This window comes from Abrus precatorius, unplaced genomic scaffold (genome assembly GCF_003935025.1).
Source record: "Abrus precatorius isolate BTA unplaced genomic scaffold, Abrus_2018 Scaffold6, whole genome shotgun sequence".
Taxonomy (NCBI): Eukaryota; Viridiplantae; Streptophyta; class Magnoliopsida; order Fabales; family Fabaceae; genus Abrus; species Abrus precatorius.
Genome location: NW_020874406.1, coordinates 1983094 through 1992900, shown reverse-complemented (window position 1 = coordinate 1992900; position 9807 = coordinate 1983094).

Below are 9807 nucleotides of genomic sequence, written 5' to 3'. Positions count from 1 at the left end.
GTGGAACTATTCCCATAATTTCCCATTGAGAAGAAAACTTTTGTTATATCTGTATGGCTGAGTATATGTTGAAAACTGCAAGCAGTTGTTATTTGTCTTCCAAATGAAGAAATTTGTGATAAACTGGTAAATTGTGTTGTTATAAATTTGTGAATTGTTGGTAACTCTGGTGGAGTATAACTTATCATCCTCTCTTGAAATACAGATAAATCTAAAATTAGGTCTTAATAGGTAAAGATTTTTAAAATATAATCCAGGAATATTAACATTGGATTTGACTTTTTTCCAAATGATTTCTTATAATTTTGAAGGAAAAGTAGAGATTATAGGAATAAGCACAAAAAATATTCTAGGTATAAGACTTTTATGGCTAAGATTGATTTTTGGTAAGAAGGGTGAAATTTGTGAAGGTCTTAAATCATATTGTGTAATTCTCTTAATTCTGTTTCTAACTTTTCTTTCTCTTTTTTCAATATATCATTTTCTTTTTCAATTTCGATAGCTTTTCTTTTCTTTTTGAAAGGCTTTTCTTATGTGCTCATGCATTCTGATTCTATGGAATAATTTAATCCTACAAAAATCTTGGCACTTTGACACACATCTTAAATATTATCAAAAGGAATTATTTCTCCTTTTATTTTGATATAAAGGATATTAGCTCTATCTATTCTTTTAACTATTCTATCATAACTTTCATTTATCACTATAAAATAATTAAAGAAATCTATAGTTCTATTTTTGATTATTTTCTTAGAAAAATAGTATGCTAAAGCATTTATACTATTAAGTTTTTGAGAACTATTATAGGATTTTCATAAACTATTAAGTAAAATAAACTAATTTTTTCTATATTTTTTGTATCTTTTGGTGGCCTAAAACTTTTATTGGTATCTATAGGTAGTACAAGAAGTATAGCCCTACCAAATTTTGTATGCTCCATTCTGCAAAATATCAAACAATTAGTATTGTAAAAGATATATATGTTCTTAGAATTAAGTAATTTTAAATTTTCTTTAGCAAATTCTAATGACCTTTATATTGAAGTAATTGTTTCTTGAAATATTTTCATCTTTTTGGTTGATACTACTAATCTATTTATTTTTATTAATTCTATGAATTTATTTATGTGTTGTTGAATATTTTTTTGAATATATTAATATGTCATCTAAATATACTATAAAAAAATTTCCATATAAGGGTAAAACTATTGTTCATAATTTCTTGAAATTCACTTGGTGTATTTTTTAATCCTTGTGGCATTATGTTCCATTCATAATGTCCAAAGGATACTACAAAAGTAATTTTATATCTATCTTCTTCCTTTACAGATATTTGATAATATCCTGATTTCATATCAAATTTTGAAAATATTTTTGTATGTACTAGTCTTTTAATTAGATCTTGCTTGCTAGGTATTGGGTATTTAATCCATTTTAATACTTTATTTAGTGGCTTGTAATTCATTACTAATCTAGGCACTCCTCTTTCTTGTTTAGAAACTTTATTTACATAAAATCCTGTACAACTCTAAGGAGATTTTGATGGTTTTATTAATTCTTTTTTTAAATAATCTTCTAATTCTTGTTTATAGTGTTGTAATTATTCTTTATTCATTTGTATAGGTCTATCTTTTGTTGCGATATTCTTTTCATTAAAATTTTCTTCATATGGTAAACTTATTTCATATTGTTTTCTAGAATGAAAGGTTATAGGATTAGTATCACAAATTTCTTTTTCTATTCTTTTTTCTAGATTTTTAATTATAATTTGTATTTTAGGACTTTTAAGCTATTGTTTTATTTTTTTATATCCTATTTCTTCATTAATCAATTTGATTTGATTTTTCTTTTTCTCTATTAAATTTATTCTCGATATTAAGGCTTTTGTAAAAGATTTAATTCTCTAATTCTTGGGGCTTGTAAGAATTTAAATTCTATTATTTTTCCTTTTGCTACATTACTAATAATTCTTTTATTATCTATTTTACATGGGTATAATAATGTTAAAAAGAGAGTTCCTAATATCATTTGATTGGTCATATTTTTAACTAATATAAAAGAAGTTGTAAAACATATTTTATCTTTACAAATTTTTGCTTTTGATAATTGATATTGTATGTTCATTTTAGATTCATTAGCTGAAGATAATCTTTCTATTGTTTTTTCATAAAACTTAGTAGGAATTAAGACTTCTTGTATACAATTTATATCTGTTCCAGAATCTATTAAAGCTATCATATTAAATTTTTGTTCTTCTATTATTAAAGTAATTTCACACTATTTATGTGTCATTACTAATGATAATAATTCTATATTAAAAATTTCTGGGTCTTTTTCAGTATTACTAGTTTGTCCTTTTAAAATATTTTTTCCTTCTATTTCTAACAACTTAAATTCTAATGTTACTTGATTTTGTTTTAATTCATATATTTCTCTTCTTAGAATTTTAATTTCTTCTTGAAAATCTTTTAAAGTTATACTAGTAGTAGGTTGTTTAAATTTTTCATATACCTTTTTCATTTCTATTGGCTTTATCTTTAAAGGTTTTTCTTCTTCTCTAGTAACTAAATCACTTAGTTTTTTAATAAATTCATTTCTTATAGGTCCATCTTCTAATTCTTCAATTAATGTTATTAATGTTTGAGTTTGATCTTTTGATAATACATTTATTTGAGGATTTATACATTCATCACAATTATATAATCTTGGTCCTAAATAATAATTATCACTTTCTATTTTAGATTTATCAGAAGTATGATCTAATTGATAAATTTCATTTTCTATGATCTTCATTTAAATTTTCATTATCAGATTCTTCTAGTTCAGAATTTATTAATATTGTTGCTAATACTTGTTTCAATTCTTCATTTTCTAAAGAATTGATTTTCTTTTCTATTTTATATTGGTATGCACAGTACCCATATTTTCCACACTTCCAACAAGTTCCTTTAAATTGATTATTATTCTTATAAACTTTGTTATCTTTTTGTTTATTAATGTTTTGTTATTCTTATAGTTTTTCTTGTATCTTTTTTGTCTAATATTAGAAGTATTTTGGGATTTTGTATTTTTTTTATTTGTTTTTTGTATCTTCTATTGGGAGCTTGTATAACTTCCATCTCATATTATTCACAAAAAGTTTCTAGTTCCTTTTTATCTGCTAATTTTTCTTTTCTTATCTGATTTTGTAATTTTGTATCATTACAAACTCTTAATACTGTATTTACTATTATATTATGTGTTTGTCCAAATGTTAAGGTGTCATAATTTATTCTTCCTTCATATCTGGTCTCTAAATTCTCTATTACTTTTCTGCTAAATAGGATTGGCAATGCGGCAATAAACCTCTCTTTCCAATAAGGAGCTACTGCATCTTCTCTAATCATTATTTTAGATAGAAACATATCTTTGTACCATTGATAATCTGACATTGTAAGATATCTTAAATTTGTATTCCTGCTCTTTTTTTAAATAGGGTAGGATCTCCTATAAAATTTTGTATTATTGAATATATTAAAGTTACTACTATATCTTGTTCATTATTTTCTTGTTTTACATGTAATAATATAAATTCTCTATCAGCAGAGGACACATGGTGATGTCACCATCCTCTTAACTGTCTTGTAAATTCTTATACTAAAGTTTCTGCTGCTGCTTTATCTGATAATTATTTAAGTTTATATACAGTTGCTGCCACAATCATTTGTTGTGTTAAATCTAGTATTACTTCCTCACTTAATCGTTCTAAATTCTATTCAAATATATCATTTCTACCATATGAATTTTGTAGAAAACTGACTCTTTGTTCTAATAGTACATTAGGTAATGTTGGCATATCATAGTAATGTCTTATTTTTGGATAGTTATTCTCTGTTTTTATTTTATTTAATTCTGGAACAATTTCTATTGTATTTATGGAAGGTTTTTCTATATTTAATTTGGCTACTCTTTCTTTTAATTCTTCTATATCTAATTCTATTCTTTTTTTTCTTTTCAAATTCTTTCATTGTTTTTGGAGATAATGTTGTTAACTTATACATTGGTTTTTCTAGGTAATTTGATTTTTTAAAACTTAATTTTGTCTTTTCTCCTTTATTTTCTATTCTAGTTAAATGATTCTTCATAACTTCTAATACTGTGTTTGAATAATTAAGTTGTTGATGTATTTTATTTATATCTATTTTTTCTATTATCTTTTCTAATGGATTGGTCTTTTTATAAGAATTAACTTCTACTTCTTTGTTTTCTATTCTAATCTTAATTTGTTCTTGTAGAGGATACTCTGACTCTATTATTTTTCCTGATATTTTTTTCCAAGAAGTTGATATTTTATTTAAAGGATTTATTTGTTTTATTTTAGGATATTCTATATTATTTTTATTGTAGTATTGTTGTAACCAATGAAAAAAATGTATATTTATTTCTATTTCTTCTAAATACTAATAGAATTTTGTTCTTATATCTGATAAATCTACATCTTACCATAGTTTTTAGTATAGTTTTGTTAATAAATAAGTAGTAAAGTGATAAGTAAAATTGGAAATATCAAAAAAATTACATCAATATTTATAATTATGTAAATAGTTTAGAATTTTAGATTTTTAGTCCAACTGAATAATTTAACTTAAAATAGCTTAATTCTTGTGCAAAAGCTTGAACTGAGAATTTGAGTTGAAGATTGAAGTGAAGAAAGTAGAGGAATTGAGCTTAAAAAAATGAAGAATCAAGTGTTATGTGTAGGGCATAACCACTTTGAGTACATAGAGTTAACATTTTGAAGAAGAAAATTCATGAAGATCAAGAGAGTAACAACTCTAAGCGTTCAGAGTAGCTACATAGTAAGTGCGTATCCACTCCAAGCGTTCAGCGTAGCTACACAGTAAGCGCGTATCTACTATAAGCATTGAGAGTAACTACGCGTGAGGCTTTTCTATAAATAAAAAAACACTTGTGCGTGGACACTCTCACCACTTAAAGTGTCCACGCAAAAGTAACAGAATTTTGAAAATAACTTATAAGTGTGTACTTTGGACGATTTGAGTTCCTAATTCAGTTGTAGAAGCTTTTAGAAGATCTTTCATGCTAAAATTCTCAGAGATTAATGTGTGAAAGTGAAAAAGGTAGAAAAAACATTATAAATAGAAGTTAGAAGTTTAGAAAAAGGGACTTTGGTTCATTTTTATTATTTTTCACTTTGTAACTATTTTAACTTCCAAGGGAAGTTAGAGAGAGATTAAGAGCAACTTTCAAGCTTCATTTCTAGAGGAATCAGTGTGAAGATTGAGTCTTTGAAGATGTTCTTCTCCTTATTGTCTTCTTCTTTTCTTATTTCTCTTTCTTCCATTGTAATGTTATTCTAAACCTTTTTGGTTGGGAATCTATGAATCCATATTTTGTAAAACCTTAATTTTAATTTTAATTTAATAATAATTTCACAAATTAGAATAACTATTTTTTCATAAAATACTTCGAAACAATGGAAGGGTTACAAATTAATATCAAATGACTGCTACAAGACTAGTTTAGTTACAACAATTTCAAATAAAAGCTAAGTCCTATAGTAGTCCATCCATTCCTTCACTGAGTCCGGTGCTGATCGTCTTGATTACCTGAAAAATGAATGTAAGGGTGAGTACTCTACACTACCCAAAAACACACAATCAATGTAGAGCCTCACCTCCAGAACATTTTCAATACATTAAACAAACACAATCACAAGCAACATTATCACACAGCTCATGTCAATTTAACACCGATGCACTCACGACATCGGCATTATTTCACATTCATAAGTACAATACATAAATCCATGTATACGCACTCTAGCAACACTCCCTGTGGCACTGTGATCATAGATTTCACACCATGAATGGTCGCCAATTACCCCCGCCTCATGGATACCATGTGGGCAGTCACGGGTCGCTCAACAAAGATAGTGGGTAGAGGTCTAGTTAAGAAGAAAGTGTGTGGCCCGTGGTGCACCCATTCCGCAGTCAGTGTCACCACCACTCCCTCTTCCCCAAGGTATTTCTATCGTCCTCATCTTTCACATCCTCAGTGTATCGCTGAACCATTCACAGCACATTACAACGGCGCTAATACTCCTCATTCACATACATTTCATTCACACCCGCAATATCCATGCTTGCACATAGCACACAGCCTATATTCAATTCACAGCATACAACACACAGCCTACAATTATCATTTATATTACACGGCCCTTGGGCACACATTTTCACAATATTCATTCAAATATACGGCACAAGTGCCCATACTCATTCTATCACACAACATTTACATATAATCCAAATCCATCAATTTTGGGTCAAGACACATAATGTTCACATATCACGGTACATGACCCACATTACATTTCTCAGCAATTTCCTACCCACTAACTCAGCCACAACACAATATTCAGCAGAATATCCACAATTCATGCACAAAAGAGTAAGATATAGTCCCCCCTTACCTTGGATTGAAGACCCACACTCGGATTCGACCACGGATGTGCTCTTTACACAGATTGCGGCCTAAACACATGGAAGAATTCCATGAGAACCCAAGGAAACCACAAAAACAGGGAATGTGGTTGAAAAACGGAAACCCTAATCATTAAAACTCACCTCCAAGCATTTCCTACACGGATTCAACCTTCAATCGAGCTCCCGAACAGCTTTGGAGACAATTAATCGGTGGAATAAGGCTTTGAAAAAGAGAGGATCAAAGGAATTTTGAAGGGAGAGGGAGAAATAATCCTTCCTGAACCCTAACTCCTTTTAAATCCTTTTCTGGTCGTGACACTCTCGCTACAACGACAGTTTGGGGTGCATTTCTGGGTACAGTCTCGCTGTAGCGAGACTCTGCAGAAACCAGGGTGCAGTTTCGTCTGATATTTTCGCTGCAGCGAGGGGTCTCTCGCTGCAGCAAGAAGGCGACAATTTCAGTCCTTCTTTCCAGGACCCTCTCACTATAACGAGAATCCTCTCGCTGCAGCGAGAACAGCCCATAATTAAATCTTGCACTTAGGCACTTAGTTCATTTTAGTCCTATCCAGACATGCATACACACAATATACACATCTATATACTTAATACATATAAATATCATTATTAAGTAAGTCAACACACACATATATGCATTTAGATTTATATAAATACAATGATTAATATTACAAAAATTTGGGGCGTTATATATTTGATATTGTGATGTAATTGTGGATTTGGATCTTGAGATTTTAATTGAATTGAGTATATGATTCTATTCTTAATGCAGTTGTGAGCTAATCCTTCATTCAATTGAACTTAGAGAAATCTTCATTAATGAAAATTGAGTTTATTTCTTAGATTTGAATCATATGCCTAGGTTATTGAGATCTTAGGAATAAGTATCATGATCTAGTAATCCTATAATTTCTATAACTTAATGCAGTATTTGATTAAATTTCACCTAAGAAATTAGGAAAGTTTAATTAGGTATTAGGATCAATGAGGCAAGGAATTGTCCTTTGGTTAAAGAAGTGAAATTGATTATTAATCAATTAAAATTCTCAAGAGTTCAGAACATGATTATATTGCAATTGAAAATTTGGTGAAGTGATTCCTAACTATTTTTCATATAGTATTTTTAATACAAAATTCATACTCTGTTTTTACAGCAACTTTATTACCTTTTATTGTTTTTAATTCTTACTTTTACATGTTACAAATCTTCCTAACGAATTGTGTGACTCAACTAATTATTAAATTGTGAAGTAATAATTGAAAATGAGATCCTTGTGGACAATACTTGGGGCTCATATTGATTGCCAAATTTTATTACTTGTTACAACTACCTTCTTCAGTATAATTTTGTAAAAACTAACTTTTAATTTCTTTATTGTATTCTGCATCTATTTATTCTTTTATCCATTTTTTTTATCTATTTTAAAAGGTTCTTCTTTTGTTATAGTATTTAATATTTGTGCTGTAGTAGGATTATAATTTTCTTTACTATTATTATCTTGTAAAATAAGATTATAAACTTGTATTGATATCTCTTATTTAGAAGTATTGTCTATTTTTCTTAAATCTAAATTTATCATAGAATTATCTATTGAGTGTCTTAAAGGCTCTTTTATTACTTGGGGATTGTAAATCTTTATTAATGAAGACCTGTTTATTTTTAATCATATTTTTTGACCAGTTTCTTCTATAATTTCTCTTATATCAATATTATATATCTTTTTAGATTCTTTATTTTCTTCTAAAATCTATTTTTCTGGTATGCTTAATTCTTCATGTCTAAGTTTTCTAGGTACTTGAACCATACTTTTTTTTTTTTCTAAATTAACCTATATTACTATTGTTTCATGATTAGGAGTTTCTCTTCTTGCTTTAAATCCATAATTTACTTTTGTAATTTTGTAATATACTCTATATATCAAGTGAAACGAATCAAATGAATTATTTACAATATTGTCTGGTAATTTTATAAATATTCTTATAGCTTTAGCAATATTTTCATTGTTTAAGTTCATAGAAAAAATTAGTGTAACAGTTAAAGAAAGCAGGACCATCTTGTAAATTGGTTTCTAATGCTGCTATTATTGAATCTTTTATTTTTAAAAGTTTCATATCTCTTAATAATATTAGCACAGGAAGATTACTCTTATCCTATAATTGGGTTTTACTGCTAGTTAGATTAATCCTAAATGAATAAAATTAAATCCGTTTTTATGTGTTTTTAAAGTAATTGATCTTCTAATAATTGAATATCTTTTTTACTTTGTGTTTCTAGATATAAATATTTTATTTTGTGTATTTTTTCAATATTGTTGTTAAAAGACCAAAATGATCTTTGTCGATAAACATCTTTTTCTTTTATAACAGGGATTGACCAATTATGTAAAGATTTTTTGATATCATTTATTGTAATTTGTTGTGGAGCTATACCAGATATTGAGGATCCATCCTCATTCATTTCTCTCTTTGCTACATGAGTATCTCATCCTAAGTATAACTTACTCATAGTTCTTAATAGATTTTTTATTCTTAAAATACTACCTTTTATACAACAGGAGCATCCTAACTGACCAACGGTTTCATTACCATCTCCTAGACTTATTACCGGGACTACTATCCAAACTTACCAACGTTTAAACAGCTCTCACTGCTACGCTCAGATTTATTTTAAAACTGTAAATCTATTTTGAACTTAAAGCTTGTAAAACTTAAAACTAATATACTCTCCTCTTTTCCTTCAAAAATCAAAACCTATTAAGGCTTGCTATTTACAGTGCCCAGTAGTTTTATTAACAATAAATTTAAATGTTAGAAAATACTAATAATTTATTCCACAAAATAAGGTGTCAAATATCAAAATCAAAATATTAAGTAAAATAAAGTTAGAATGCAACTTCTATAAATTATTTAAAACTAACTATATGGATTATGGACGGATTAAAGATGTTCACTCCTTTTTTTTGGAGAATTTAGCAGCTTTATCAACTTGCACTCGCTTGGATTCGGAGTTTATTGTATTACAGAGTCATTTTGATTTAGAAAACAAGCATTAAATAACATAGACTAGTTTTTAAGAACATTTAACTTAATTATAAAATACATTCCTTTTCTAAAAATGTTTAAATAAAATCGTTATTTCTTCTTATTTAAAAAATTATACGTTCCATGGTTAATATTTTGTTTGTTAAGAAATGAATTAATTGGGTAGAGTTTGCCCAAATGAAAAAGGAGCTGAAAATAAAAACTGACATTGCTTCACTCATTTCTTGGATAGTGGACAGAACGTGTGAAACCCAACTTTT